Genomic DNA, 6,000 nt, shown 5'->3' with positions numbered 1-6,000 from the left:
GTCAGGGCTGTACAGTGTCATGTTTGTTTTTACTCTTGGTGCCTTTGTACACAGCCATGGAGAGTCGTTCAGACGATGCCCGGATTCTGGCTAGGAGATGCTGGCCTTGAAAAGCATAAGAAATAATGATGCGCCTTCCGAAAGCCCAGAAAGGCAGCAAGGGTGCTGTGGAGAGTTCTTGCTAATGCTGAAATTTGCTGGGAAGTGAGTCAGATGGGCTTAAGGGCGGCCGTTACACACATGGATAGCTCGAATATGAGAACGGAAAACGCTCTCCTCTGACATTTGGCAGTAGGGTCTAAGTTGCTTTTCTTTTTCTTAGACGTTTTCCCCCTCCTTTTCTGTTAGGCGTCTGCAGCACTACACACATCTAGACAACAGTAAAATTATATAAAACTTTAAAATTCCCAATGCCTAGGAAATTCATGGACTTGAGCAAAAGTGTTGAGGGAGGCTGCTGCTTCCCAGTGACTTCTGGATGGAGGCCATGCCATCCAAAGATTCCCATCAGGGCCGCAGACTGTCAGGGCTGCTCAGTCCAGTGCTGCTGCTTATCCAGTTTTGAAATTTGAGGCAGGGTGCCATAATGTAGCCTACACTGGCCTTGAACTTGTGATCCTCCTGCCTCGGCATTCTGAGTGAGTATCATCATGAGTTTCCACGGCCCAGCGAATGCCTTAACACACCCTTCCATTTAAGAGTGTTAGCCCATATCTCCAGGTAGTACAGTATCACTACCAACACCCTCCCCAGGGCTCTGGAAGAAGGAGTTAAAAATAACTCAGGAACTGAAGGATGGAGAGGAGTCTGTGAAATGCTGTCTCTGAACACTAGGACTGCTGAGTTCAGGAATTCACAGCAGCCAGGGTTACCTGTGCAAGGCCTGCATAAGAGCAAAGCAGTCAAGCACCCAATCTGAAGGGAGGAAGGGACCATGAAGCCCCATCCCTGGCCAAGGTGCTGCTGAGGGTGGCCAATGGGAGGTGGCCGTTCCATGCTCCAGGGCATAGCTCCACACCGAGTACATGTAAGCAAGCCTCATCCAACTTACTAGGATGTACATGGAAGCAAGAGGGGGACATGAGAAGCTGCAGTTTCCACAGAGACTGGGAGGGGATGAGGGTGAAAGAGTGGGCGTGATCAGACTTCATTACAAGTATGTGAAACTGTCATAGAACAAACAAAAAATGATTAGACATTCTCTCTGTCTCTCCCTCAACCCTGGCCAAGAGTAGTAGTTTGAGATGCAGCCTTGGTAATTGTACACTTAAAATGGCTTTTGTGTTTGTTTATCTTTTGGATTATTTGCAATGTTACACTAACCATTAGGCAAAATGTACTGTTCTAAAAGCGTTAACGGAACAGGGACACAACCCCCCCCCCCAAAAATTGCATGTTAATACACAACAGTGTTTTCTAGCTTACGGCCTTCCCGGGGCTCATCCGTTCTGATGGCGTGTCACGCATTTCACTGGACGCCCCTGCTTCCTTCCCACTCACAGAGAACCTCGACCTACATAAGGAGACACACACAGCACAACCAGCCATCTAGCCAGTGTATAATTTACTTATGTCGTGTTGGTCTGATGTGCGAGTTGGTTGACTGTGTTACTAATTCTTGGGTTGTCAGAGCACTTTGTAGAACTGCTAAGCACCCATTTGTTAGACAAGCGGTAATTTGCATGTACTGAGTGTGCGCTGCCAGAGATAACCCAGCACACTCAGGAGCGTGATTAGAGAGTCAGCCAGACACGACTTCGAGGATGGTGAGGGTGAGCAACAGACGCCCCAGGGAATGTGAACATTAAAGGAACTGGGTTTTGTTTGGTGATGAAAGGGAGGCCTTGAGGCAGTAACCCACGAGAGAGAGAGAGAGAGAGAGAGAGAGAGAGAGAGAGAGAGAGAGAGAGAATAGAGAGGCACTGGGGTTCACACTTCAATTCTTCTGCGCGTTGTTCTCATCCCCATTCTGCCACACCACTTGCATTTCATATTAAGAGACAGATTATTGGTCCAGTCAGCTTGGGGTTTGGAATATCTCGAACACAGGGGGGTATCTGGGCTTATCTTTCTGAAGGACAGAGCTGAAAGAAATCTTTGCAAGGGTCCAGGGGCATCTCACTAGACAGTGTGTCGTGGCTGTCATCCAAGACAAACCCTTCCCTAAAGCGCATATTTCCCCTCCATTCCTAGCTCATACCACAGCACTAGAATGAACACCAGCCTGCAGGTGATTTAGTGGTCGGGCGCATGGTGACATCTCTGGCACTGAGGATCCTGTGGGAGTTCCCTCTCAGATGCATTTTAGCGTGTCCCCAGTCGATGCCAACATTGGCTTGTCTTTTGAATAGACCTGCTTCCTAGAAACTGCCCTTCAGCTGACCCCACAACACATCACACACGTTCAGTGAAGTCACTCTGTCCCTACGGCTGCAGATGAGAGCTGCCTGAGAGAAGGAAGATGCTCACCCCAAAGGGGATGGAGAGTAGTTATTGGGTGGCTCACATCAGAACTCAGTGCCAGACACACACACACACACACACACACACACACACACACACACACACACACACACACACGGAACACAGTACACTGATTTACAGGGGCCATGCTGAGAGAGGGTGGCACATTCAAGTGGGATGTGGGGCTGATGAGAGAGTGGAGAATGAGTCATGTGTAACAGAAGGGCTTTAATTTGCAGTAAGAGGAATTTCAGGTTAGGCAGAGGGGGATGCTGGCATGGTCAGAGCCCCGGGGGCTGTGTTCTAAAGAAGCCACAAAATTCCTCCCCCGATAAGATTTTCGTTATTCCAAGATGGACCCAGCCAGTCCCATCTTGTTTAACACCGAAGTACAATTCAGGGGGCTCATTAGGAAAGGCTGGACATTTGTGTGGCAGTGGGTCTGTGTCAGCACTGTATCCTTGAATAGAATGAGTTGGAGATGCGAAAGAGGTCCCCATGCTTTCACTGTCCCTGGTCCCTTTCTGGGAAAGGTGATTGAGTTTTTGAATGTTGAGAACACAAGGAGGATGCTAAGAGAAGCTCAATAGAAGAAAAAAAAAAACCTATCGGGGAACCATGAGCACCCAGAACGTGGAAAAGAGAATAGTCTGTTTATTAGTTGACAATCACCACTGTGTATGCAGCCGCCTAGTGCTAAGTTACACAGTCTCTGGCCAAGAGAAAGACATCAAGGATGGGGCTGGGACACAGAAGAAAATGGAAGGAAAATAAAGGATATTTAAAATTAATGGCTAAGCATTTCATTTTTAATGCACGGAGCATATTTTAATGGAATGTAATGCCCAGGGCTGAAGGAGAAATAATAAATATTAAATTTGGAAATGGTTTAAAATTGCTTATTATTTTTGAACTCATTGACAAATTATTTGGGGCGGCTCACATCCATCCAGCACTCCCTCATGAATGTCTTTTATGTGATTTTCCACTTGACTGAGTTTATTGAGTATGTGAACTAAGTGTTATATTGATCACAGTTTCTAGCTTTGTGTGAGGAGGGTGGCTCCACAAGAGGCAGAGCCATGCTGTGTTTGATGTTTCCAGGTGTCTGTGAGCAGAGGTAGATTGCTTCTGCCTGTTAACTTTTGAAGGACAAAAGATACAGTTGCCAGCCTTGGCATCAGGAGAGGCAGGCCAGCTGCCTGTTGAGAAGGCTTGGCTCGCCTAGGTTCAGAGTCCCTCCCACCCCCAGCATAACCCAGGACAGTCACCCTTTTTATGTTACTCTGTGGTAACATGGTCGCGGGAGCTAGGCGGAGTCGCATTCACATCTACCAGGACCGCTTTACCATAAAATTTCACACTCTTCGTAAATCTTGTCAGTCACTTCGAGTGTTTCCGTTTTATTCAGACAAATCCGTGAACCAAATGAGCACTTTCTCAAGGTAAAATATCCCCTCGTGGCATTTAATTTTCTTGTTAAATTTAAAGTGGAATTAGGGAAAGATTGTTACAAGAGAATGAATGGGTAAAATGAAGTATTAACATCAAAAACACTGAAAAACCAAACCAAAGTGCACACATATTAAGCCTTTCACTATATGGAGGCAAATGTGGGTTTTTCATAACTTGAGGTTTCATCCAATGATCATATCAATGAATGTGTTTCCCTTAAAAATACAGACAAACTGGCTTAGACGGAAAGAGGCAATTTACCGTCTATCACCTGCTTTCAACCGGCAGAATTTTATTGCAATTCACAAATGGAGTCAGATGTGGATAGCTATTTTACAGTGTAAGCTGATGAAAAAGAATAAAGCAGACATTTGTCTAATGCTGTTTAGATCTTATGCTTGTTCTAGATAGTGCTGAGCTTGCCACGTGGAGGGGAGAATGGATCTGAAGGAGAACACGCTATTATTCAGTGTGTAACATCTTATTTCTTAATTATAAAAGTGTCAGTAAAAGCTGCAAGTTCAGTAAATGTTTAATGCTTTTGAAAATCTAGGTCTCTTCATCTATCAGGCAAAATAGATTTTATACACAAGATTCTATTCATTTTACTTTAATGAAAATAAAATGTGGGCAGGCGAATGAAGAGATCACAGCTCAAGTCACAGAGTCATGTTTTGTTTTTGTTTTTGTTTTTAAACTGGAATGAGGATCAGATAAACTCAATGTGCTGTACTGATAAAAGCAGGCTGGGTGGGTGTGGGGCTGGGAGATAGCTCAGGCTATGAGCACTTACTGCTTCCAGAGTTCAGTTCCCAGCACACACAGTACAACACATTTCCACAACCATCTGCAATGCCAGTGTTAGGGAATGCTCAGCCTCACTGGCACCTGCATATGTGTGCCCATAGCCCCACACAGATACACATAGACACATAGCCACTCATACACATACACACACACACACACACACACGTATGTGCCCACAACCCCACACAGACACACATGCCCACCTGTGCCCATACCCCCCCACACACACACATATGTGCCCATAACCCCACACAGACACACATGTCCACCTGTGCCCATAGCCCCACACAGACACACACACACACACACACACACACACGTGCCCATAACCCCACACAGACACACACACATATGTGCCCATAGCCCCACATAGATACACATAGACACATAGCCACTCATACACACACACACACATACACACACACACACACACACGTATGTGCCCATAACCCCACACAGACACACATGCCCACCTGTGCCCATAGCCCCCCCACATATGTGCCCATAACCCCACACAGACACACATGTCCACCTGTGCCCATAGCCCCACACAGACACACACAGACACACACAGACACACACACACAGACACACACACACACACATATGTGCCCATAACCCCACACAGACACACACACATATGTGCCCATAACCCCACACAGACACACATGAAAACACAAAAGAAATAAAGCTGTAGCCACTCAGAAGAAAGCACAGCAGATTTCTCAGTTAAGTGAGAAGACCGCGGCAGGTAGATACAGCCATGCTTGTCAGAAATATGATCTGAATACTGTATCTGACCCAACTCATCACCCTGTTGATTAAAAACAAAAACAGAAGATAATCCGGCACATGCCTTCCCGAGGCTATTCCTGACAGGATGACCTGACAGCACAGTGTGTGGCCTGCAGAGTACTTCACTCTGACACCCTCGGCAGCATGCCATTGTGATCCCCTTTTCAGTTCTGAGGCTTATGTATGCTATCTTGTCTCTAGGCATTCCTTGTTCTCTCGCCAAGCCGGAATGAATCAGATTGACATTTACCGAACATATAAGGAACACAACTTCCTTGCTGGAACCCAGAGAGCTGAAGAATGCAAAGTATTAATAATAAATGTTTTTTTTTTTTTAAATCTCAGAAAGTTTGCAATCTGTTTGAGAAGTAAGGCCACAAACTAAAAATAAAACACACAGAAAATGGATCATTACCCAGAGACGTGCTAGCAGACAGGGTGTGCTTGATTCGTTGTCAAAAGGCTTCTATCAATAGTGAT

Source organism: Mus musculus, chromosome 3 (genome assembly GCF_000001635.26).
Source record: "Mus musculus strain C57BL/6J chromosome 3, GRCm38.p6 C57BL/6J".
Lineage (NCBI taxonomy): Eukaryota > Metazoa > Chordata > Mammalia > Rodentia > Muridae > Mus > Mus musculus.
Note: the sequence above shows the minus strand (reverse complement) of the source record.